Here is a 27,422-nt window from a genome sequence, read left to right as displayed (position 1 = left end):
TGGGATAACATACTTGCATTGCTTTACCACTTGGTCATCAGTGATTAATCACAAGAAAGATCACTACTAACTATTGGTTACATGCTGCTGTAGTAACTGCAGGAAATCCTAAACCTTTTACCTGGGTAGTCAGGGGCCTAGCATAGCCCTTTCTCCAACCCTTTTAAAAAGTTTAGAGAATTAAAGTAAGTAAGTGCAGCACTTGCACTACTCTTGCACCTTGTCTACAGTTAAGGGAGCTGCCCAGACTCAGGAGTCTAGGTATGATGGTGTTAGGTTCAAGGAACTCAGGGCACTCTGTACAGCTAGAAAACTTAAGACAGGTAAAAACTCTAACAAAACTATTCTTTTGTACCTCCTTATTCAGGATGACATACATAATCCTGACAAGGAGAGAGCATTAGATGAAGAGGGTGAACCCCCAGTGTTAAAAAAGGAGGAACCAGGTACTTCTTCTGATCACACTGGACAGGACAATAAGTATGCCGGTGAAAATCTTGACACTGTAGGGAGTTGTGTTGGTAGCACAAGAAAGGGTTGTAGCAGTAGGCCCACTTTCTCCCCCCCCAGGGTTAGTAAAGAGAGTCCCCAGGAGGAGTGTGTCTGCCTCATCCTCAGTTTCCCTTGCCTCAACTTCTGCTGTGGGCTCCATCCACTCTAGCACTGATGAGGGCTCCCTAGATAGGGAGTTTAGATTGCTGAGACTTGAGCAGGCCAATCTCAATTTGAAAAACAGCAGATGGATCTGGAGGGAGAGGCAATAGAGATGGTGAGGGAGCAAAATAATTTGGGGGTTAGCCCCCCGTGGTGGCAGCATAAGTGTAGGAGGCTGGCCTGGTTTGTAGTGGGTACCAAAGGTATTTATACCTTATACCAGGTCCAGTTATCCCTTATTAGTGAAATGCAGTCAGTGTCTAGAAGCCAGGCTGTCTAGGGGTAGCTATAGCTGAGCAGCCAAGGAAAAATCTAGTAGATATGAAAAGCTCATGCAACACCACTGTATTCATACAGTACTTACACACATGAAAGAAAATACTCAGTGTTACAAAAATAAAGGTAAGTACCATAGAGACTATAATCCCTTAGGAGGTATGTAATATACACAGTATATACACTAGAATGTAGAAATAGCTGCAAAAACTGTTACAAAACAGTGCAAATAGTGAAAATCACAATAGGTGGCAATGGGCCCAGGGGGAACACAAACCAATTACTAAAATAGTGGAATGCAAAAGTTTGTTTCCCACCTAGGCAAGTGTAGTGTAAGAAAGCACCAAAGGTTAAGTAATAGAACCAACCCCAGAGCCCAGGAAAATAGGAGTAAATCACACTAAGGCCCTCATTACAACCCTGGCGGTCGGTGATAAAGAGCGGTAATACTGCTAACAGGCCAGCCGTAAATAAAAATGGAATTACAACCATGGCGGAAACCGCCAACAACACTCCGACCGCCACAGCGGTAGAAACAAACACCGCGGCGTTACCCGCACACAGACAGGGGGAAGACAATGTACCGCTCACACTATTACAGGGCACCAATCCACCAGCTTTTCTGGGGCGGTACCAACACCATCAAAAGCACGGCGGAAACAGTCTTTGGAAGGGAAACCACTCACCTCTCGACACCCAACGAGGAACCAGGACGCCATGGAGCCCGAACTACAGGTGTTACCAATGTTGGTGTATCTTCTCATCTAACAGGAGTACGAACGGCGGCAGCGACGACCACAGTGAGTACTGCACCTAGCACACAGGGGAGGGGAGGGGGAAAAGAGAGTGACACACGCACGCAACACCCTCACCCACAACCACAAACACACATATCCAATCACATCACAGATACACACCGTCACCTCCTGGAAGAACGCAAGAACCAAACGAAATGAGTTTAACTAGTGTAATATTCGAACATTCAGATAGCCCAAGAGAACAGTAAATAATCAGTATACACAAATATTTACAGCAAGTACACAAGTCCGTACACTGTCCCATGAAATGCCCATTGACCAGTGGTCCCAAAAAGCATGGGCAAAGCCCACACGACACCTGCCTCAAAATGGAGAGAACACTGCAGGGGCATCAGGTAATAAAAAAAACAGGGACCTCAGGGGGAAAGGGGGGGCACCTCGGCCGGATGATGGGCCTATGCCACTGCTCCTCGAGGGGGCTCCATGCCCACTGACTGGTCCTGGGGAGTGCAAAGCCACAGACTCTCATGTCTCTCAAGTGGGTGGGTTGCCCACTGCTTCGTCCTGGGGAGTGCAAAGACACAGTCTCTCAAGACTCTCAAGTGGGTGGGTTGCCCACTGCTTCGTCCTGGGGAGTGCAAAGCCACAGCCTCTCAAGTCTCTCAAGGGGGTCCACTGCCCACTGCCTGGTCCTGGGGAGTGCAAAGCCACAGTCTCTCAAGTCTCTCAAGTAGGTGGGTTGCCCACTGCTTCGTCCTGGGGAGTGCAAAGCCACAGTCTCTCAAGTGGGTCCACTGCCCACTGCCTGGTCCTGGGGAGTGCAAAGCCACAGTCTCTCAAGTCAGCAACATGTTCCACTGGTTCTGGAGGGGGCTTTGTGCCCAGAGTGCTTCATCCTGCCAAGGACAGTGTTAGTGGATGCTTTTCTCCAATGGTTCCGGAGGGGGCTTCATGCCCAGAGTGTCTCATCCTGCCAAGGACTGTGTTAGTGGATGCTTTTCCCCACTGGTTCTGGAGGGGGCTTTGTGCCCAGAGTGCTTCATCCTGCCAAGGACTGCGTTAGTGGATGCTTTTCTCCACTGGTTCTGGAGGGGGCTTTGTGCCCAGAGTGCTTCATCCTGCCAAGGACTGTTTTAGTGGATGCTTTTCTCCACTGGTTCTGGAGGGGGCTTAGTGCCCAGAGTGCTTCATCCTGCCAAGGATAGAGTGAGTGGATGCATCTCTCCACTAGTTCAGGAGGGGGCCTGGTGCCCAGTGATGCTGCACCTGGGGTGTGGCAGTTCCCATTCCCTCACCTGGGTGTCTGAGCCACGCGATTTTCAGGGAACAGGTAGCATGATACTCCATGGAGGCAGAGCCACACTCCACCCTCCGGCAACTTAGGCTGCAAACTGCTGCTAGTGCCAGTGCTGGTGGTGGTGCCTCATGCAGTGTGTGCAGGGTCCAGGACGTCTCCTGCAGCCTCGGACGGCTGCCCACTGGGGGTGCTGCTGATGTCCGCTGTAGTGGCACTTGCTGGGCACATGGCGGGGCAGGTGGCGGTGGCTGCGGCAGTGTCTGCGGCAGAGATGCTGCTGGTGCTGCCCGTGGTGCAGGTGTCTGTAGTAGTGGAGGGAGACACCAAGCAGTCTCCATCAGCCTCGGATGGCTGCCCACTGGGGATGATGCTGGTGACTGTAGTTGTGGCAGCTGCCGTGCAGGTGGTGGTGCAGGTGGCGGTCATTGCGGCGGTGCTCACTGTGGTACAGGTTGCTGGCCTGTCATGAGAAATGGGGGTCACCAGTCCCTCACCAGGAGGCTCTGTGCCCTGAGGTGACTTTCCTTTGCTTTTATGTCCCTTCTCCACCTTGGTAGTTGCTGCTGGAACCTTGGCACTGTCCTCTTTGGTTCTGGATGAGGCCTTGCTGGGTGAGTGGTGCATCTTTTCCCTTCTGCATGCTGGCCCTTTCTTTACCTTGGCAGGTGGCGGAATAGGGTGGTCCTTAGCTTCAGTAGATGGCACACTGGCAGCCCTGATGGGTGCCCCCTCCGATCCTCCCGGACTTGCAGGGACCACAGTGGACGCCGATTTAGTGGCTGAGGTGCTGGTCTGGGCTCTAGACATCCTGGCCCTAGGGGAAGGATGGGGGGGGGTGTAGGGAAGAGGTCAATGTTAGCAAGGAAAAGTTTCTTTGACAAACTGGGACAGGAAAATGGAGAGGGTGAGGGAGTGGAAGAAGAGGTAGTGGTTATAGGAGGTGTACGTCTGCTGAGTTTGGGTGAAGGTGCATGGTCTGGAGGCTGTTGTGAGGTGGATGGCTGTTGGGTGGGTGTGTGCCTGCATTTGTGCACTTTGCGAGGAGGGCTCACAGACACACTGGGAGAGGACACAGGGGACGTGTGCATGGTTGTGGTAGTGGTGATTGCTAGTGATTGCTAGTGAGCGGTGTGTTGTGATGGGCATGCTGGTGATGGAGGCAGTGGCTGAGGATGTAGTACATGCAGGTGTGAGTGGAGATGAGACAGGGAGGAAGGTGGAGGACGTGGAGGAGGGGACAAAGTGGAGGAAGTGGATGTTGGTGTGTCTGCATGGGTATGGTGCTTGTGTGAGTGCCTATGGGATGTGTGGTGCTTATGTTTGCCTGAGCCACTTTTGTGTGTTGATATGTGTGCATGCTGGCCTGATGGTGTGCTTGGGATAGGCTGAGGTAGAGGGGATTGGGTCTGGCTAGAGGAAGTTGGAGGGGTGAGGCTTGACACAGGGACAAGTGCTGAGGCCAGAGCCTGAAATGCTGTCTTTTGGGCCACCACGCCAGAATGAATGCCCTCCAGGTATGCACTTGTTTGCTGCAAATGCTTCTCGACACCCTGGATGGCATTCAGAATGGTTGACTGCCCAACAGTGAGGGATCTCAGAAGGTCAATAGCCTCCTCACTGAGGGCAGTAGGGCTGACTGGGGCAGGGCCTGAGGTGCCTGGGGCAAAGGAGATGCCCACCCTCCTGAGTGAGCAGGCACAGGAAACACGCTGAGGGGCTGCTGGGAAGGCGTTGCTGGTAGGGGGTGGCAGCTGTACCTGTTGTGGTGGGCCAGAGATGCCCGCCACTGCAAGGGAGCTCCCATCAGAGGAGGAGTCGCTGTCATTGGTGTCCCCTCATGTCCCCGTCGTGGAGCTCCACTCACCCTCCGTCCCACTAGTGACTTCAGACTCTGTAGATTCACCCTCCTGGGCCATGTGGGATGCAGCTCCCTCCATCTCCGGTGCCTCTGCTCCTCCGCCAGATGATGCGAATGCACACAAGGACAGGGTGACAAAACAAGATGGGGGGGGGGGAGACAGAGGAGACACATGGTCAATGCCAGCAACACCACTACCGATGGCAGACACAACACACAGGGAGCAGCCCTATGCACTAGCAGTTAGTAAGAAAAACACCTGCCCATGGGGACTATGCCTAACCCCATTTGCTGCACACCTGGAATCCACAGGAGGCTGACTAGTTGTAGATGGCCACTACCACTATTGGGGTTGGAGTGCCACAGGCCCTGCCTAACAAGGGACCTATCCTACCAAGTTCGCCCTGGCCTAGGGAAACCCACAGCCCACATCCCCCACCCAGACACCTGGTAAAGCGCACAGAGTCAGCTGAATGAGACTGTACTCACCCCCTTGTGGCTGCTGAGATACCCTCAAGCGCCCATCCAACTCCGGATATGCCACCGCCAGGATCAGGAACATCAGGCAGGTCATGGTGCGACGGGCACCACTTCCAGGTTGGGAGGCCATCCCCAGCTGGGCCTCCGCTGTGTTCTTGCTCCAGCGGCACAGGTCCTCCCATCTCTTGCGGCAGTGGGTGCACCTTCTATGATAGAACTCGAGGGTCCGCACTTCCTTGGCGATGGCACGCCAAATACCCTTCTTCTGGTGGGTGCTGACCTATAGCAAAGGTAAAGGGTGAAAGGAAATTACTCCCCCGTCCGGTTCGTCATACTCATTGCCCATCACTTCCCACCCATACCCTGACACACATACACTCACCATCTTCTCATCCAGGCCTCAGCCCCCAACCCCACATGTATCTTCCACCCACACCACTCCATACATTCATGTTCCATGCATCATGCTCACATTGTACTCACCTGTTTGTCTGGAGGTCCGTAGAGTAGCGTGTACTGGAGGAGGACCCCATCCACTAGTCTCTCCAACTCCTCCGAAGTGAAGGCAGGGGCCCTTTCCCCAGACACTCAAGCCATTGTCGCTTCCAGACACAGGTCACAGCAGCACTTGCAGTGTAGGTCCTCTCCTGTTGAAGGTAGGGTATTAAGTGAGCGAACAGATAGAAAATGGCGGTCACGTCGGCGGTGGTGCGTACCGTCACTGCCAGTGTACATCGTCATTGGGTTACTGTAGGAAAGTACCATCTTGCCTGGCATGTTACCCCCATTTTCTACTTATATGTATGTTGTTTTTGCCTGTGTCACTGGGATCCTGCTAGCCAGGACCCCAGTGCTCATAAAGTGTGCCCTGTATGTGTTCCCTGTGTGGTGCCTAACTGTATCACTGAGGCTCTGTTAACCAGAACCTCAGTGTTTATGCTCTCTCTGCTTTTAAAATTGTCACTGCAGGCTAATGACTAATTTTACCCATTCTCATTGGCACACTGGAACACCCTTATAATTCCCTCGTATATGATACCTAGGTGCCCAGGGTATTGGGGTTCCAGGAGATCCCTATGGGCTGCAGCATTTCTTTTGCCACCCATAGGGAGCTTAGACAATTCTTACACAGGACTGCCACTGAGCCTGAGTGAAATAACGTCCACGTTATTGTTCAGGGCAAATTCCCCAGACTTTGTGAGAGCGGGGACACCATTACACGTGTGAACTACATATAGGTCAATACCTATATGTAGCGTCACATTGGTAACTCCGAACATGGCCATGTAACATGTCTAGGTTCATGGAATTGTCTCCCCAATACCATTCAGGTATTGGGGGGACAATTCCATGCATCCCCGGGGCTCCAGCATAGAGCCCAGGTACTGCCAAACTAACTCTCCGGGGTTTTCTCTGCAGCTACCTCTGCTGCCAACCCTCAGACAGGTTTCTCCCCCTCTGGGGCCGGAGGCAGCCCTTTTGCACCTTCATCTGGGGTTTAGTGGGTTCCTGCCCCTCCCCCCCCCCGGACACTTGCGTGACTCGTGGACTTGGTCCCCTTCCTTTGCAGGTCCTCAGGTCCAGGAATACGTCTTCAGTGCTTTGCAGTCAGTTGTTGTCTTTGCAGGGTTGTCTTGGGGTGGGGTATCTTGGACACCCTTAGTGTTTTCTTACACTGACCAGCAACCCTCTACACACTACACTAGGCCTGGGGTCCATTTGTGGTTCGCATTCCACTTTTGGAGTATATGGTTTGTGTTGCCCCTAGGCCTATTGTCTCCTATTGCATTCTATTGTGTTCTACAGTGGTTGCACTACTTTTCTAACTGTTTACTTACCTGATTTTGGTTTGTGTGTATATTTTGTGTATATTTCTTACCTCCTAGGGGAGTATATCCTCTGAGATACTCTTGGCATATTGTAACTAAAATAAAATACCTTTATTTTTAGTAACTCTGAGTATTGTGTTTCTTATGATATAGTGCTATATGATACAAGTGGTATAGTAGGAGCTTTGCATGTCTCCTAGTTCAGCCCAAGCTGCTGTGCTATAGCTACCTCTATCTGCTAGAACACTACTAATCTACTAATAAGGGATAACTGGACCTGGCACAAGGTGTAAGTACCATAAGGTACCCACTATAAGCCAGGCCAGCCTCCTACAGTTACCTCATTTCCCCTTGTCCCTCCTTACAGGTCAGGCAGCCTCCATTTCAGGGTGGCACATGGCATGGCACCTTACTGCGTCACAGCACATTTGGGCAGAAATACGGACAGACAACGGCACACACGGATTTACTCACATTACTGCAAAAACACCTGTGCAACCTATGTGGTACATGACCCTCTGCTCACTATTCTCCTCAATAGGGCATTTCCGCTAGGGCATATGATGAGATGGCGTCACCCTCCGGTGTACAGACCCCTGGTGGACCTGTCGACAATGGAAGACAGACACATCACTATCACCTACAGACTTGAGCGTGCCACAATCCAAGAACTGTGTGCCCAATTGGAGCCTGACCTGATGTCAGCTATCCGCCATCCCACAGGTATCCCCCCCTCTAGTGCAGGTCCTGTCAGTGCTCCATTTCCTGGCAAGTGGATCCTTCCAAACAACAGTGGCCATGGCATCTGGGATGTGTCAGCCAATGTTCTCTAAGGTGTTGACCAGAGTGTTATCTGCCCTGCTGAAACACATGCGCAGCTACATCGTTTTCCCCCAGGTGGAGGATTTGTCCACAGTGAAAGCTGACTTCTATGCCCTGGGACATATCCCCAACATAATTGGTGCCATTGATGGTACACATGTGGCATTCCCCCCCCCCCCCTGCAGAAAGAAACAGGTGTACAGAAATCGAAAAAGCTACAGTTCAATGAATGTGCAGATGGTGTGTTTGGCAGACCAGTACATCTCTCATGTGAATGCCAAGTATCCTGGCTCAGTGCATGACGCTTACATTTTGAGGAATAGCAGCATCCCTTATGTGATGGAGCAACTCCAGAGGCACCGGGTGTGGCTAATAGGTGAGCCCAAGGTCCCCACACAGTATGAATAGGTGTCTGGGTATGGGGTAGTCCCTAAGGGTTAGTGTGTGTCTAACAGATATCCATCAACATTTGCAGATGACTCTGGTTACCCCAGCCTCTCATGGCTACTGACCCCAGTCAGCAATGCCAGGACAATGGCAGAGGAACGCTACAATGAGGCACATGGGCGAACTAGGCGTATTATTGAGCGGGCTTTCGGCCTCCTGAAGGCCAGATTCCAGTGCCTCCATCTAACAGGTGGCTCCCTATACTACTCACTGAAGAAGGTGTGCCAGATAATCGTGGCATGCTGCATGCTGCACAACCTGGCTTTGCGACGCTATGTGTCTTTTCTGCATGAGGATGGGCCTGATGATGGTATTGTGGCAGCTGTAGAGTCTGTGGACAGTGAGGAAGAGGAGGCAGAGGAAGAAGATATTGACAACCGAAACAACATCATCATGCAGTACTTCCAGTGAGACACAGGTAAGAGACTGGCACTGCTCATCTCATATCTGACTACAGTAGGACATTGTGGCCCGCATTCCAACACTGGCGGGCGGCGGTCGCCGCCCGCCAGGCGGGAACCGCCATTTGGCCGCTCCGCGGTCAAAAGACCGCTGGGGCCATTCCAACTTTCCTGCTGGGCTGGCGGGCGCTAGCCAAGGTAGCGCCCGCCGGCCCAGCGGGAAAGGGGCCTGCAACACTGAAGCCGGCTCCGAATGGAGCCGGCGGTGTTGCAGGTGTGCGACGGGTGCAGTTGCACCCGTCGCGCTTTTCACTGTCTGCTAGGCAGACAGTGAAAAGCAGGCTGGGGCCCCCAGGGGCCCCAGGACACCCGTTCCCGCCAGCCTCTTCCTGGCGGTGAAAACCGCCAGAAACAGGCTGGCGGGAAGGGGGTCAGAGTCCCCTGGGCAGCGGATTCGCCCAGCTGGGGGAAATCCGGCGGGAAACCGCCAGACCCGGTTTTCTGACCGCGGCGGTAAGAATGGGCAGGGAAGCACCGCCAGCCTGTTGGCGGTGCTTCCGTCATTCTTGCCCTGGCGGTCTTGGACCGCCAGGGTCAGAATGACCCCCTGTATAAGTCAGCCTCTTAACCTCTGTGTATGGACACTGACAGTTCACTTTGGCTTTCCATTTCACAGATCTGGGTACCTCATTCTGCCTTCTGCTATGTTTACTGCTGCCCAACAACTGTCATACATTGGTATGTGCAAATGAACATTAACATTGATATTTGTCAAAGAAGTTGTAATACTACATTTGTGAAAGTACAGACTGACTCCATATTGTTTTGTGATTCAAGGGTGTTTATTTATGGGCTAATGTGTATAGGGGTATGTGGAAGGGGCTGGGGTGATGGTGGAGGGATGTCCATGGTAGAGTCCAGTCTGTTGGTATCACAGGTGCATTGTCCAAGGGGGCATAGGAAGTGGAGCAATGGCAGTTCAAGGTGGACAGGGTGGCAAAGTGGGACAGAAGGGTGACAATCAGGAGAGTCTAATTTCCTGGCGGGGTCCTGGCAATGTTCTCTGTCTTGTGCCTGGATTGCTGGGACTGTTTGCGGGGTGGTTCTCCTTCTGCAGGGGGTGGGGTGCTGGTGGCCTGTTGGTCCTGTGGCAGGAGCTCCTGTCCACTAGCGCCGGCGGACGTTCGGGCTGGTGTCAGGGGCCCGGTGGTATGCCACTGTCTCCCTCATGGTATTGGTCATGTCTGCCAGCACCCCTGCAATGGTGACCAGGGTGGTGTTAATGGACTTCAAGTCCTCCCTGATCCCCAGGTACCGTTCCTCCTGCAGTCGCTGGGTCTCCTGAAACTTGGCCAGTACCATGCCCATGGTCTCCTGGGAATGGTGGTATGCTCCCATGATGTTTGAGAGTGCCTCATGGAGAGTGGGGTCCCTGGGCCTGTCCTCCCCCTGTCGCACAGCAGTCCTCCCAGCTTCCCTGTTATCCTGTGCCTCTGTCCCCTGAACTGTGTGCCTACTGCCACTGACCCCAGGTCCCTGATCGTCCTGTGTTAGTGGGGCTGCCTGGGGTCCCTGTAGTGGTGGACACACTGCTGATTGACATGTCCTGGGGACAGTGGCATGGGCCCGCTGGGTGGGTGCTGTGGTGGTGTTTCCTGAGGGGGGAGGTTCTGTGGTGGTTTGGGACTGTGGCAGGGGATAGTGGGGTATATGTGAGGTTTTTGAGTGATGGGTGTGAGGGTAGGGGTTGGGGTTTGTGATGGCATGCAGGTAGGGTAGGGGAACATAATAGTAAAGATATGACTTACCAGAGTCCAGTCCTCCTGCTACTCCTGCAAGGCCGTCAGTATGCATGATCGCCAAGACTTGCTCCTCCCATGTTGCTAGTTGTGGGGGAGGAGGTGGGGGTCCACCACCAGTCCTCTGTACAGCTACCTGGTGTCTGGATACCACGGAACGTACCTTCTCCCGTAGGTCGTTCCACCTCTTCCTGATGTCATCCTGTGTTCTTGGATGCTGTCCCACTGCGTTGACCCTGTCAACAATTCTCCGCCATAGCTCCATCTTCCTTGCAATGGATGTCTGCTGCACCTGTAATCCGATTAGCTGTGGCTCTACCCGGTTGATTTCCTCCACCATGACCCTGAGCTCCTCCTCAGAAAAACTGGGGTGTCTTTGAGGTGCCATGATGTGGTGTGAGTGATGTGTGAGGTGATGTGTGAAGTGATATGTGGGGTGATGTTTTGGGGTGTGTGGTGTTTTGTGCGTGGATGTTGTATGAGTGATGGTGTTGTGTGCCTCTGGATGCTGGTGTTGTTTTTGCTTTTCTCTCTGTGTGCTTCTTCCAATAATTTAGTTGTAAGGGGTTGTGGGTAATGTGGGTGTGTGTTTTATAGTGGTGTGAGTGTGTGGGTGTGGTGTGTGTATGTGTGTCAGGTGTGTGTATTTTGAATTGTCCAATCTGGTTGTATTTTGTAAATGTTTGTGTATTTTGAGCGCAGCTGTGTGTGCCGCCAATGGTTTACCGTGATTGAATGACCGCCACGGTGATTCGTGGGTTGTGATAGTGTGGGCGTATTCCTGTTGACGTGACGGTGTGGGTTTTGGTACCGCCAGTTTATCAGTGACGTTTGGCGTGGCGGACTTGTGTGGGTGTCCGCCAGGGTTGTAATGAGGGCCTAAGTTTCCTAGAACACACAAGAAGTTGTGATAGAAGATAATGCAAGAACCAGAAGAGACTGCAAGACACCAATGATGGATTCTTGGACCTGAAGACCTGTGGAAGAAGAGGACCAAGTCCAAGAAGCACTGAAGAGTCCAGGTAGAACAGGAGCCCCTGCGACGTGGATGAAGGTGCGAAAGAAGAACCACCGGTAAAGATAGACGCGGGTTCCTGGTTGGTGCAGATGATGTTCCATGCCAGATGGATGATTGCAGTCTGGTTTGCGTCGCTAGATTCTGCCAACAAGCCTTGGCACATGCAAAGCTCGTGGTTAGTAGGAAATGCCACTGCCTCGGACCAGAAGGGGGCTCTCAGCAACTCAGAGAGCCCTCAGAAGACCAGGCAGCGCCCACAAGAGTCCCACAGCATGGGGACAAAGAAGGTGCAAATGGAGGCCCACGCAACACAACACAAAGGGACCCCACACTGCCGGAGAACTGCAAATCACATGGTGCACAGGGGTACTGTCTTGCGTGGGGAGGGAAGCTCTTACCTCCACCAAAGTTGGACAGCTGGACCTTAGGACCATTGGGAGAACTTCAGTCCACTACCTGTGTTGCTGGATCCACGCACTTCATCAGGAGAGGGAACCCACGCCACCGGTCGTCGCTGCAGAGGGGTGCCTGCTGAAGCAAGGAAGTGACTCCTTCACTTCAAGGAAGATTCCTTCGTTGTTCTGGTGCAGGCTGAAGACAGGCAGTCCTCAGAGGATGCAAGACCGGGAAACAGTTGCAGTTCCTGGCAGAAGCTGAAGCTACAATGTTGCAGAAGTCATCTTTCCTTCTTTGTTGCAGTTTGTAGAGTTCCTGGAGGGTCCAGATGCAGCTTCGTCGGCAGAAGGTGAAGTAAAGGATGCAGATGATTCCTGCTGGAGTCTTGCAATCCGAATCTAAGGAAACACCCAGGAGAGAGACCCTAAATAGCCCTGAAAGAGCATTGGTCAGCTACAGAGGTAAGCACCTATCAGGGGAGGGCTCTGACGTCTCCTGCTGGCACTGGCCACTCAGATGCTACCAGAGTGCCCCACAACCTTGGAATCCAAGATGGCAAAACCCAGGGACACTCTGGAGGAGCTCTGTGCACCACCCCTGAGGTGGTGATGGACAAGGGAGTGGTCACTCCCCTTTCCTTTGTCCAGTTTCACGCCAGATCAGGGACTGGGGGTCCCTGAACCAGTGTAGACTGGATTATGCAAGCAGGGCACCATCTGTGCCCTTCAAAGCATTTCTAGAGGCTCTGGGAGGCTACCCCTCCCATGCCTGTAACACCTATTTCCAAAGAGAAAGGGTGTAACACCCCTCTCCCAAAGTAAATGCTTTGTTCTGCCTTCCTCATGTCACGCTGCTTGAGCAACAGGAGGGCAGAAACCTGTCTTTGGGGTGGCAGCAGCTGGGGCTGCCTGGAAAACCTCAGAAGGCTGTAATGGCGGTACTGGGGGTCCCCTGTGGAGCCCCCAGAGTGCATGGAATTGTAAAACCAATGCTAGAATTAGTATTATGGTACAATTCCTAGGTTTTAGACACCTTACATGGCCATATTCGGAGTTACCATTGTGAAGCTGGACATAGGTATTGACCTATGTCCAGTGCACGTGTAAAATGGTATCCCTGCACTCACGGAGTCTGGGAAAATGGTCCTGGACGACTTGGGGGCACCTCTGCTAGTGCAGGGGTGCCCTCACACACAGGTACTTTTCACCCAACCTTCAGGGCTGGAAGGCCTGACACATAGGTGACTTATAAGTGACCTAGTGAAGTATAAATGGCTGTGAAATGGTGCAGGCACCATTTCAAACAGGCTGCAATGACAGCTGTGTAGGAGCCTTTGCATGGACTCCCTATGGGTGGCAAAAGTAAATGCTGCAACCCATAGGGATCCCCTGGAACCCTGAATGCCCTGGGTACCTAAGTACCATATACTAGGGACATATAAGGGGGCACCAGTATGCCAATTTGGGATGAAATACTGGGTTACCAGTATGTAGTGACAAATTTGAGAGGAGAGAGAGCATAAGCACTGGGGTCCTGGTTAGCAGGATCCCAGCGACACAGTCAAACACGCTGACATCAGGTAGAAATTGAAGGTAACATGCCAAAATAAGGGTACTTTCCTACAATAAGAGAGTCCAGTAACAGGGAAGATTCATTTGACTCCAGGAATCGCAGCAGGATAGTCCCTCCTTACAAGGCTACGGATGACATCCACACGTGGATTACTGCTTTTGAGAGGGCCTGTAAGGTACAGAGTGTCCCTCAGAGGCAGTTAGCTTCTATCCTGTGGCTCTCCTTTGCAAAGGCGGAGACAAACATTTTGACTGTAAGGGAGGAAGATGCAGATAACTACTAGGTCTTGAAGGAAGCTCTGATTGATGGGTTTGGGCTCACTCCTGAGGGATATAGGGTTAGGTTCAGAGAAACTCTGAAGGAGTCCTCACTAGACTAGGTAGATTTTGTGGACTGTGCAGTTAAGGCTCTGGAAGGTTGGTTACATGGTAGTACTGTGCATGACTATAAAGGGCTGTACAATCTTATCATGAGAGAGCACATCCTTAATAACTGTGTCTGAGAAACTGCATCAGTACCTGGTGGACTCAGATCTGACCTCTCTCCAAGAACTGGGAAAGAAAGCAGACAAATGGCTTTGCACCAGGGCAAGTAAGAAGACTCACAGTGGGGGTGCCCAGAAGAAGAAAGTTTCTTCATCTAAGGCCCAGGAGAAAGATGGGAAAAGCCTAATGATGAAAAAGTTTTTATCAGGCTCTTCTGGGAGTGTGTCTAAATTCTCTTCCTTCTCTAAAAAGAAACCTAGAGGCTTCTTGTGTAAAGAAAGAGGCCATAGATCAGGTGACAGCACTTGTCCTAAGAAAAGCACAAGGGCACTACCACTACTGCTACTCATTCTAGTGCCCCTAGCAATAGCACTGGTGGTAGTACTTCAACCAAGGGTGTAGCAGGGTTCACCTTGGGGAGTGCAGTGGACTCTGGCCTAGTCACAGAAACCACTGAGGCTGTCTTGGTATCAGAAGGTGGCATTGTCCTTGCCACTCTGGCTGCCTGGCCTTCTAATATAAGGACACACATGCAGCACCCCCCTGATTAATGGTATTGAGGCAGAGGCTTACAGGGACACAGGTGCCAGTGTTGCTATGGTGACTGAAAAGCTGGTGTCCCCATAGCAAAGCCTACTTCGTCAGAGTTACCAAGACACCGCAGCAGACAATATCACTAGTTGCCACCCCATGGCAGTTGTAAACTTTAGATGGGGGGGGTTACTGGCCCTTAAAGAGTTGTAGTGTCCTCTTCCATTGCTGTTGGTTGTCTGATGGGCAATGATTTGGAGACCTCAGCCTAGGCTAAAATGGAGCTGCAACCCAATGCAGCAATGCTGGGTATTCCTGACAATGTCTTTGTGACAACAAGACCAGGAAACAAAGAGAATCAGGAGCACTGGAGCCTGAAAGTATGGACCAGCCAGCTCCCAAGGCGAGAGGTAGGAAGGGAACTTACCCCCTGCCCAGGACTTCTGTAAGGTTCAGTCTCCTCAGGGAGATGATCTGACTTCTTGTGAGGAACCTGCATCAGAGGAGCTAGATGCTGATACAGCAGAGGTCTTGGGTGTGGGGGGGCCTTCAGGAAAGAACTAAGCTTGGAGCAGAAGTCCTGCCCCTCTATCGAAGTCCCCAGGCAGCAAGCTGCTGCACAGGAGGCAAGGGATGTCAGTGGATCCCACCGGGTATATTGGGAAAATGGGCTTCTTTACTCTGAGGCTGGAGACCCCAGGCTTGGTGCCACCAGGAGGATAGTGATACCTCAGAAGTTCAGGGAGTTCCTTTTGACCTTAGCTCATGACATTTCCCTTTGCAGGGTATCTTGGGCAAAGCAAAACTTGGGACAGACTTGTCCCACCCTTTCACTGGCCCCATATGTCTGAAGACACCAAGAAGTTTTGTCGTTCCTGTGCCACCTGCCAAGCCAGTGGCAAGACAGGTGGCACTAAAAGGCCTCCTTAATTCCACTACCAGTTCCCCTTGAAACGGTAGGGGTTGAGACTGTTGCCTCCCTTGACTCTCCAACTGCATCTGGGAACCGATTTATTCTGGTGGCGGTGGATCATGCCACCAGGTACCCAGGGGCTATTCCCCTTAGGTCCACTACAGCTCCTGCAGTGGCCAAAGCCCTCCTGGGAATCATTTTCAGGGTGGGCTTCCCTGAGGAGGTTGTATCCGACAGAGGTGTAACTTCATGCCAGGATACCTCAAAGCAATTTGGAAGGAATGTGGTGCAACCTATAAATTCCGCTTCCTTATCACCCACAAGGAAATGGGTTAGTTGAGAGATTTAATAAAACCCTAAAAGGTATGATTATGGGACTCTCAGAAAAACTAAGGAGAAGAAGGGACGTCCTACTACCCTGCCTTCAATTTGTCTGTCAAGAGGTTCCTCAGAAGGGAGTGGGCTACAGTCCATTTGAACTTCTGTTTGGACATCAAGTTAGAGGTCCTCTTGTTCTTGTAAGGGAGCAACCTCTCAAGCCCCCTAAGCAAGACATAGTTGACTATGAGCCAGGCCAGCGTTCACACATGGCAAAGAATAAGCAGACGTTTCCAAAAACTTTGAGGCCAGCCAAGAGCTTCCAGAGCTGTGGCATGACCAAAAGGCTGTGCTGACTGTTTACTAGCCAGGACAGAAAGTGTGGGTCTTAGAGCCTGTGGCCCCAAGAGCACTTCAAGACAAGTAGAGTGCCCCCCACACAATCTTAGAGCAGAAAGGTGAGGTCACATACTTGGTTGACCTGGGCACTCCAAGAAGACCCCACAGGGTGCTTCATACGAGCCACCTGAAACCTTATTATGACAGGGCCAATATGACCTTGCTCATGGCCACTGATGAAGGCAGGAACCAGAGAGTGACCCTCTCCCTGATCTTCTTCCCAACAATCCTATTGATTGTTCAGTAGATGGAATAGTATTTGCTGCCTGCCTCTCTGAACAGCAACGACCTGACTGCAGACAAGTTCTCAGTCGGTTTCTGAACTTTTCTCCTTGACCCCTGGTAAAACCACCTGGTGTGCCCAAGATGTGGACACATATGATAGTCTGCCTCTAAAAAGTAAAATCTACAGGCAGCCTGACCATGTCAGAGATTGCATCAGGGCAGAAGTCCAAAACAATACTGGATTTGGGGGTGATTGAGCCTTCAGATAGTCCTTGGGCTAGCCCATTAGTCCTTGTACCAAAACCTCATTCCCAGGGTGGAAAGAGACAAATGAGGTTTTCTGTAGACTACAGAGTCCTCAATGCAGTCACTAAGACTGATGCCATCCAATCCCTAGGGCAGGTGAGATGATTGATACTCTGGCTTCAGACAAGTATCTAAGCACATTTGACCTGACAGCAGGCTATTGGCAAATCAAGGTAACTGATACTGCCAAGCCTAAGACAGCATTTTCCACTCCTGGAGGGCACTATCACTTTACTGTGATGCCCTTTGGTTTGAAAATGCACCTGCCACATTCCAGAGGGTGGTAAATCAAGTTCTGGCAGGCCTGAAAGACTTTAGTGCAGCATATCTAGATGATATTGCTGTCTGTAGCTACACATGGCAGGATTACCTGATTCACCTTAGGAGTGTACTTGAAACCCTGAAAAAGGCAGGCCTCACTATCAAGGCAACAAAATGCCAGATAGGGTACGGCAAAGTGGTTTACTTGGGCCACTGAAGGTGGAGGCCCCTTCAGAGCAAAATTCAAACCATCAGGAATTTGGTTGTTCCAACTACCCAGATCCAGGTCACAGCTGTTCTGTGCCTGAATGGATACTACAGACGATTTGTGAAAGGGTATGGCTCCATTTTAGCCCAATTGAATTATCTTATCTCTATAAAAGATGCCTAAAAAGGTATTGTGGACAGTTAGCTTTCAAGAGGCCTTTGATACCCTGAAAAGGGCCATGTGCTCAGCTTCAATTCTCAAAAGCCCAGACTATTCCATACAATTTATTGTCCAGACTAATGAAGAGGGTCAGGATCAACCTGTAGCTTTTATCAGAAGAACATTGACCCCAGAGAAAAGCATTGGTCAGCCATTGAGAGGCAGGCCTTTGCTGTGGTCTGAGCCTTGAAGAAGTTGAGGCCATACCTGTTTGGCACCCACTTCATTGTTCAGACAGACCACACGCCCTTCCTCTGGCTCAAACAGATGAAAGGTGAAAATCCCAAACTTTTGAGGTGGTCCACTTTCCTACAGGGGATAGACTTCTCAATGGAACATACACCTGGGAGTAACCAAGCAAAGGCAGATGGACTCTCCCTATATTTAGTTAATGAATTCTCAGCTGGCATGGTTAGTCTCATTAGCCTTTGTTTGCAGGAGTGGGGGTTATGCAGGAAAGTGCCATCTTTCTTACATAGTTACCCCCACTTTGTGTCTGATGTCAGTGTTTTTGGCCTGTGGTTCACTGGGATCCTGCTAACCATGACCACAGTGATGGTGCTCTCCCCCTAAATGTAGTTGTTTGTTACTTTTCACACCCACAATTGGCTTACTGGGGTACTCATGTAAGTCCCTAGTATATGGCACCTAGGTACGCAGGACATTGGTGCACCAGAGTTTTTCTATGGGCTGCAGCAAGTATTACGCCACCCATAGAATCACATGCAAACTGTGACTGCAGGCCTGCCATTGCAGCCAGCGTGAAAGGGTGCATGCACCCTTTCACTGCCAAATCTAACCACTGCACTTAGACATTATACGTCACCCCTTTGGTAGACCCTTCGCCCCCAAAGGCAGGGTGCATGTCTCTAAGTGTGAGGGTACCCTTGTGTGATTAGGGTACCACTACAGACTCCAGGCCAACTCCTGTAAATTCTGTAAGTGCTTGGAAGCCATCTTAAGGTATGTAGTGCACACTGCTCAACACGAGTGGTCCAACTACATAATAGCTACTTCAAACCTAGGCACGTTTGGTATGAAACATGTTGGAATCATGCAACTATACTGATTCCAGTTTTGGTTGCATGATACTATGTACTCTGGGGGTTCCCTAGGGGATCCCCCATTCCCGTCTGTGCAGCTTTATGGGGTCCAGCTGCCAGCCTGTGCTGCTGCTGACTGCAGACACTGTTCTGCCCTCCAGCAGATGAGTCAGGATCAGGGCTGAGGAGCAGAACAAAGGATTTCCTGCTAGCTCTGGTGCGAAACTACACAAAGGACAGGGGAGCGGCCACCCCCCTATCCAACTCCTTCCCTAGGGAGGTGCCCAGAGCTCTGCCAGGTGGCCACTTGATTCTGACATCTTACAATTAAGATGTGCAGAGGCACCTGGGACATCTATTTTTTTAGGCCAGGTAGGAGATGCCCGAGACCCATCTGATAGGTAGATCACTACGCAGAGTGACCAAAGCCTTTTTAGAGTTACTTAAGGGCTCCTTCACGATTATACGAGGGAACACCGACTTAAAAACAACTACTAACCTTAACAACGAGGTCAGAACACCGACCTCGTTCTTACTACTAATGATTTTACCACGAATGCCTTAACAATGATATTTCGTTGTAAAGGCATTCCTGCTAAAACCATTACTAATAGGCACCATTCACCCTACATCCCTCACCCCACCCCCCAACCCCACCCCAAAACCTAAAACCCCCTGACCCCCCACCCCCTACCCAAAACCAAAAACGCCCCACCCCCCAACCCCACCCCAAAACCTAAAACCACCTAACCCCCCACACCCTCCCCAAAACCAAAAACGCTCCATCCCCCCAACCCCACCCCAAAACCTAAAACCCCCTGACCCCCCACCCCCTCCCCTAAACCAAAAACGCCCCACCCCCCCAATCCCACCCCAAAACCTAAAACCCCCTGACCCCCCACCCCCTCCCCAAAACAAAAAACGCCCCACCCCCCAACCCCACCCCAAAACCTAAAACCCCCTAACCCCCACCCCTCCCCAAAACCAAAAACACCCCACCCCCCAACCCCACCCCAAAACCTAAAACCCCCACCCCCTCCCCAAAACCAAAAACGCCCCACCCCAAAACCTAAAACCCCCTAACCCCCCACCCCCTCGCCAAAACCAAAATCGCCCCACCCCAAAACCTAAAACCCCCTAACCCCCCACCCCCTCCCCAAAACCAAAAACGCCCCACCCCCCAACCCCAGCCCAAAACCTAAAACCCCCCCACCCCCTCCCCAAAACCAAAAACACCCCACCCCCCCACCCCCTCCCCAAAACCTAAACCCACCACTTACCTTAGTCAACCCCTTGTCACCTGCATCGTCCTCCTTCGCCAACTCCCTTCTTTGTACCTTAACCACGCATGTTCGTTGTTCAGAACATACATAGTTAAGGCACAAAAAAACGGAGTCGTGGTTAAAAAAAGCGTTGTTGCGCATTCGTTAACCACGACTTTCGTAAAAAAAAAGTCGTAAAAAAGGATGTTTCCGGGAGCAAGCATGGCGTCGGCGTAACTGCGTTTCCGCAGTCCCGCCCACCAGGGGAGCTGAAGATATAGCGGCGGCGGCGGCCGCGGCTGAGCAGCCGAACAAGCAGCAGATTATGCCGAATTCGGCCCGTGTTTTCCTCCTACAGTTTTGCCTACCGGGGGGACTGAAGGTGTTGCGGCCCGTGGCGGCCGCGGTGGAGCGGCCGAACAAGCGGCAGAAATAGGCCGAATTCGGCCCGTTTTTTTTTTTTTGCCTGCGTGGAGGAAGTGAGGAGCCTGCACTCTTGGGGGGCTTCAGGCTGTACAGACTCAGCGGCGCTCGGGCAAGGATGCCGAGCGCCGCATAAACATTGGAGACAGATTTTTACAAAAGAAGCATGTGACCCCTTAGGCAGTATGGGGTTGAAAGTCCTCCTGGAGACCTATAGCAGCAGTGGTAAGGATTAAGGTGAAAAAACTTTCAGGATTAAACTCTGCTTTCACCTAGAGGAGAAGAGGGGTGAGCAGGGCTGAAGGACTGGCAAATCATCAGGAGAAACACAAGAGAAAGCAGACAGGAGAAGAGCCCGGTGAAAAGCAGGAGAAAGCAGACAGGAGGAGAGCCCGGTGTACCTCATTTCTGCAGGTAACCAAGCTGGGGCTTTTTGGTAAAAAATGGACGGAAAAAAATAGGGGGAAGAATCTTCGCTAAAAGTACTGTGATTCTAGAAAATTGATATCATCCCTACCATCTAATGTCACCTTGATATATCTCCACCTCTCGCTTTGTAGAAGGGAGGGAAGGGAAAAAGGGAGAAAAAAAAAAAAGAAAAAAAGGAGGGGGAGAGAGAAAAGCGGTGGACAGTGGACAGAGGGGAGAGGTAAAAAAAAAAAAAAAAAGGGGAGAACTAAAATCTGAGACCTCTGATGAGACCTCTGATGTTGCCATTAGGCCCACAAGATAACCCAAGTCTGTATTTATATACCCCCTTATGGCTTTTTGAAAAACCTGACAAAACAAATTATTGCAGATGCAGCCTCAGTGTCGACTGGGGTAATAGGACTATTTAGGCTGCTGTCACATATATTGAAAGTCAAGATGCCACCCAAACCCACCCGTAATCTCGGAGAAAAGACTGAAGGAGTGAAAGTGACACGGGTTGGTCGAGGTAAAGGAGAGCTAACGGGAGCAAACAAACGCCTAACGGCAGTTGTAGCTAAACCAGCTGTGGAAAATATGTTGAGTTTGGGGAGAGGTGCTAAGACAAGTGATAATACTATTACCCCCCCGACGGAAATCAAGGTTAAGGGCAAAAGCCAATCTACTATTATGACGTTTCTTGCAGGGGGAGCACAGGATATACGGCCTGCACATATAATCCCCCCCTCTGAAAGTAATATGGTAGGGACAGAATCTCTTCCGAGCATCGGCAGTATAAAGGGGTGTACTATGAACAACGATCCCCCTGTGAACTTTAGACAAGGCATGGAGAGTATGCCAGAGTTGGAAGACAACCATACGGAGACAAGAGGGAAGGAGCTTGCCCCTTCTACCGAAAATAAACAGCCTCAAGCACAACAATATGACCGGTTTGAGCGATTGGAACATCAGGATGGGGAAGGAGGAGTATTTATATTAAGACCTGCAACAGAAGGAGAGAACTCACACAAGGCTCTGGCAAATACTAAAAATTTGGGCAAAATAGTAGGAAAAGACCCCCAATCTGTGGAATGGGGCAGGGACAATAGTGATAAATTTTACTCTCTGACAGAAGAGTCCGATCTCAGCAGTGGCGATCACAGAATTGGGGGGTCTGAGGATAGTGAAACATCAGAGACTGAAGACAAAACTTCAAGTTAATGAACCCACAGTGCAACAGCTGCGTCGACACCGGAAATCGGTCAAAACGCGATCTTGCTCCCAGGGGTCTCCAGGAAACCCGCCATCCACGGGTAGTAGGACTTTAAAATGGGATTATTCTGGCATTGGACTTGCGGATTCTTCGTCTATAACTAACCAGGGCTCAGCTAATGGCAATAAGGAAACAGACACAGGTCCCCCCTCCTATAGCCCATCTGCAATAGGGGCCGAGGCAGGAATGCTGCAGTCAATTTACAGCTCAATCAAAGAGTTGCAAACAGAAACAAGGATTGAAAGTCGACGTGCAAGGATTGCTACAAAGAGACTACAGGGAACAGTTTGCAAAGTTGCAAAATCATGCACAGAAATCGAGACTAAGCTGTCTTCAATGGAAGAAAGGATTGTGGCGGTTGAGGAGGATGTTGTTAATCTTAAAGAACAGAACACTATGAGAGACGAACAACTGACGGATGTAATGTGGAAGTTGGAAGATTTTGAGAATAGACAAAGAAGGAATAATCTCCGAATTTTGGGCATACCGGAAGGGCTAGAAGGAAGCAATATACGGACATATATGATTAACTTTTTGTGTGGTGCTTTCCCGGAATTGGGGAACTGGAACTGGGAGAATGAATTGCAGCGGGTGCACAGGTTTCCGCTAAATCGGCGGGAGGGGACCCAACGTGCAGACTCTAAATATCCCAGAGCAGTTTTAGTTTATTTTGGGAATTATTTATTGCGACAGGAGATATTGGATAAAACCCGTCCAAATACCCCTCGTACTGTGGATGGGGTAACTTTTTTCACCCGCCCTGATTTCTGTCATGCCACTGTTGAACGGAGATGGCGGCTCCGACAACTTATTAAACCGGTCTTAGATAAAGGTGGGGAGGCGTATCTGCTGGCCCCTGCTCGCCTTAAAATAATATTGAATGGGAAAACAGAAGTATTTACTTCGGAAATTAAAGCAAAAGAATACGTGATGGGGGTCAGATAGCGAAATAGAGTTATTCGGAAAGCAAAAGTTACTATACGGAATTATATGATGACACATCTATATATTCAGAGGAAGAAATGTTGACATTTTTAAGCCCCATTAAAGGGGATAAACTACCGGAGAGTGATATTTTATATCTAGGGGAACAGATAGATATCTCGGAAATTGACAAAGCATTGGGTGATTTAGCCACTGGAAAAGCCACAGGCCCTGATTCAAATCCCTTAGAGTTTTATAAAACGTTTAAAGCTATATTGCTTCCGGTAATGATAGAGCTGTTTATTCAGGTACAGAATGGAGGGGCAATCCCTCCGTCGTGGGATATGGCTAATGTAGTAATGTTTTTAAAGAAAGGGAAACCCCCATCAAACCCGGCGTCATACCGGCCAATTACACTAATCAATAGCGACACTAAAATATATTCAAAGACATTAGCCGCTCGATTATCTCGGGTGATTAGGAAGATAGTCCTCCCTAGACAGCACGGGTTTGTCCAAGGGAGGGATGCCACTGATCATATTCGAAGGGTTATTGCACTCTTGGACGCTACGGAAGTGGCTGAGGAGCCGATGGCAGTCGCATTATTAGATGCAGAAAAGGCATTCGATCGGGTGAACTGGAAGTATTTATGGCATGCAATGGAGCATTATGGGCTAGGGAAGAAATTTATCGCAGCAATAAGGGCCCTATATAGATCACCGGTAGTGAAAATTCAACTAATGGGGGGACAATCGGAGAATGTTCAGGTTAAGAGAGGTACTAGACAGGGATGTCCATGTTCTCCGCTCCTGTTTGCTGTATATATTGATCCCTTGCTCAGACAGATCGAAGAAAATAACAAGATTCCACCGATTCATAGGCAGGGATGGGATACAAAAGTGTTAGCTTATGCAGATGATATAGCTATATTAACTCCCACCCCTGACCCGGCATTGAGAGAGGTTGAAAAGGTATCAATGAAATTCGGAAGATATTCTGGATATCTCCTAAACAGAGCTAAAACGCAGATATTGATTAATCAATATACAGACACTCAGGATACCCGAAGGGTGGATCACGCAGTATACCTGGGTATAGATATTACGCCACAAGTAGGAGAAATTGTTAATTTAAATCTGGATCCCATACTTGCTAAAGCAAGACAAGATATGTGCAGATGGAATAATCTACATCTAACTATTATGGGAAGGTGTAATATGGTAAAAATTAGTTTCCTCTCCAAGCTGCTGTATTTGTTTCGGGCTATACCGCTGAGCTTCACTAATCCCAGATTCAAAGAGATAGATAGAGTGGTTAGGGGTTCATCTGGGCATATGGAAAGTGTAGAAGAGCAAGTAAATTCATGTCTCTTTCTCGAGAAAGAGGGGGTTGGTCCTTACCAAATATAAAATTATACCAAATGGCAGCAGCTTTTCAGTATATGCGCCCTTTATGGGGTTCTAAGAAAGAAGGGACTCCGGAAGAGGATTGTCCTAACATATATGGGCTGCAGATAGGAGCAGTAGCTAATGGGTGTCTGGTAACATTTCACGAGCCCGGGTACTACAAGAAAACTCGATATAAGGTATTGGAGGCGGCTTATAAGTGCTGGCGGTCATGGTATAAAAAGAAAGGATTTGGCAGATATAATTGCTATACCATGATTGAAAAAAAACATTGCTCCCTGAAATATTTAAGGATAAATGTATGGCAATCTGGGCCTCTGTAGGTACAGTGAGGCTCGGGAATTTCTTTGATAATTTTGGGGTCAAGGCATTTGGTGATTTACAGAAGTGCTATGGTGTAGAGCGTAGGGATTTTTTTTAAAACTTACAGATACGAGATTTTCTTGTAAAGAAAACAGGAGGTGTGCAGGGATTTAGAAGTGATCAATTACTGGACAATATTTTGGCTAATCCTAATATATCAATTAGGTCAATTTACCGATCACTAATGGCAGAACAGCCTGATGACCTAGAGAAGAATAGTGAAAAGTGGAACAAGAAACTGGAAGATGGGAGTAAGATCTTTTTAAGGTCATTAGAATTGGGACACACTATCCTACTTTCCTCCTCCCTCCAAGCGCAACATTATAAGACCATGTTTGATCTGTATCATACTCCAGCTCATCTTGTTAAATGGGGCAGCTTATCGGGAACAAGCTGTCCAAGATGTGGGATGTATGGAACAGATATTATACACATGATGGCTACATGCGGGGAATTAAAGGCTTTGAGGGAGGGCATTCAATCTGTATTGAAAGAAGTTTTGGGATATGATCTAGTTCTTACCCCTGAGACGATGGTCTTAGGGGTTAGTGGTGAAACGGATAATCTACATAGAGCATTTATTTTTGTGGCTATGGCAGTATACCGACTGTGTATATCATCTGCTTGGCTTAACGTTCGACCTCCGTCCTGGCAGCAATGGCTGGCCAGATTATTGTCTGTATATTATTTGGAGATAGCATTGTATGAACGTAAAGGGAAACAGGCTAGGAGGAAAGGGAAGTCCATATGGGGGGCATTTCAGGACTGGATTTTGGCTCATAATGATTAAATGTGTAAATCAAAATAGTATGTTACCATTTAAGTGATGGACATTTTTCTCCCAAAAGTCTATCCCCTGCGGGTTTGAACTTGTTTCGTTTTTTCATATGTATTTGTTGTATGATCCCTTTCCAAGATAAAAATAATTAAAAAAAAAAAAAAAAATTTAAAGGATGTTTCCTCTCCTTCACGGGTGGGTCCTCAGATTCGTCAAGCAAGACTCTACAAGGAACTCTCTTCAACACATATTCGGCCACTGGCCTCTGGAACTACTGCTGGTCTTCACCTGGATCCGAACAAGTCTGCTTCTGGTGGGAAGGCTCCCATTGCAACATTGTTTCTCCGATCCTGCAAGAATTCTGCAACATCCAAGGCTGTGCATCCTTCAGGGTCACAAGGACTCTGTTTGCACCAGGAAGCCCGAAGGAATCTCCCTTGGAGTGAAGGAGTCACTCTCTGCAACCGCAGGCACCTCAAGGCAACTTCAACTGGTTTGTGTGGTCTGCTGTCCCTGGAAGTCCAAAGATTCTGCTTCATAGGTGGTGAGACTTTGGTCTCCTCTGGGTCCTGCTTGTCTTCTATCCAAGATGAGAGACTGTAGGTCCTTGCCCTTGCAACTGGAGCAGTACTCCTGTGCACCGCGACTGTTGCACTTGTCAAGGCTTGTTGACTCTTCCTCTTGGAGATCTTCAGGTTCCAAGAAGCCCTGGCCCCAAGCACTCTGCAAACCAAAGATCTCCTCCTGCCATATAATGTGGGACTTCTGTTTAGCTGTGCTGGTAATGTCTCCTTGTGTCTCCCAGAGACCGACGCCTGTGGGTCACTCGAGGGGGCTCCATCAACTTCTGTTGGCCTTCCTGTGTGCTGAGGGCCAGCCCTGACTCCCCTCTTGGGTAGAGTCTCCTGGACCTTGCTGGTCCCCAAATCTCTGCAATTCCTTCTGCAACTCCTATTTGCATTGCCAGTGCTTGTTGGTGACCTGGCTGGTCACTGACCCTCCTGCAATCTGGAAACCCTTGAAGGACAGCTCATAGAAGACTCCTGGGATCTTCAGCAGCTCCTGGACCCCGCAGTGGGACTTCTTCTTCCACCGACTTGCAGGAACTTCATCTTCAGGCGGATGGGCATTGCCACCTGCACCACCTGGGCACCTCCTTGAGTGCTGGGCTCTGTTCTCTTCCATTGCAGGTCCTCCACATCCGGAATATGTTCCGTCCCTGGGTTCCACCGGCATGGTCCATGGGTTATGACACCACCTGGACAATCCGAGGCATCCACAGTCTTTAGAGAGTCTCTTCTCCCCTCTGCATCCAGGTCCCTGGTGTAGGTACTGCTGTCTTCTGGGGTAGGGGTACTCTATATCCACCTTCTTGCCTGCTGGTTTCCTCGGGTCCACTGGGAAGGGTCCTGAATTCCAAAAACTCCAACCACTACTTTCTGTGTTAGCCTATAGGACAACTGGGTGGGTAACTGACTTACTCCTGGTTGTTGGGGTCACTTACTGTACTTAGCTCTGGTGTTCCTAACTGCCCCAGACCCTAGCTAACCATCACACTTACCTTGGCTGAAGTCCCACTTTCACATTCCACTTTTTTAGTATTTGGTTTGGCCCTCCTCTAGTGCCCTTTATATTTCTATGCTATTTCTGATGGTTATTTTATGTGTATATTGTATGTAATATATCCAAAGGGAAATATACAAATGTCAGTTTAGTAGTAGTGTTGTTATAAAGTAGCCTTTATTTTTGCAACTCTTGTGTGTTGTTTTCTTGTGACTAAGTCATTTTCTGACTACTGTGGTATTACAAGTGCTTTACATTCCTTCTGGACATGCTTTAGCTGCTCAGCTACCCTTAGAGAGCTTCTGCTATCTGGACACCTATTCACTATCACTAAGGGTTGCCTGTATTCAGTATAGGGTGACACACCATAGCCACACACCATCAAGTGAGCCAGCCGCCTACATCATGGAGTCCAATTGAAATAAGAAACATAATGTAAAGACGTATGAATGTGTTTAATAGTGATGTTTGTCGTCATGAGAACATTTTTTATTATTGGACTGAGTT

Source organism: Pleurodeles waltl, chromosome 1_2 (genome assembly GCF_031143425.1).
Source record: "Pleurodeles waltl isolate 20211129_DDA chromosome 1_2, aPleWal1.hap1.20221129, whole genome shotgun sequence".
Lineage (NCBI taxonomy): Eukaryota > Metazoa > Chordata > Amphibia > Caudata > Salamandridae > Pleurodeles > Pleurodeles waltl.
Note: the sequence above shows the minus strand (reverse complement) of the source record.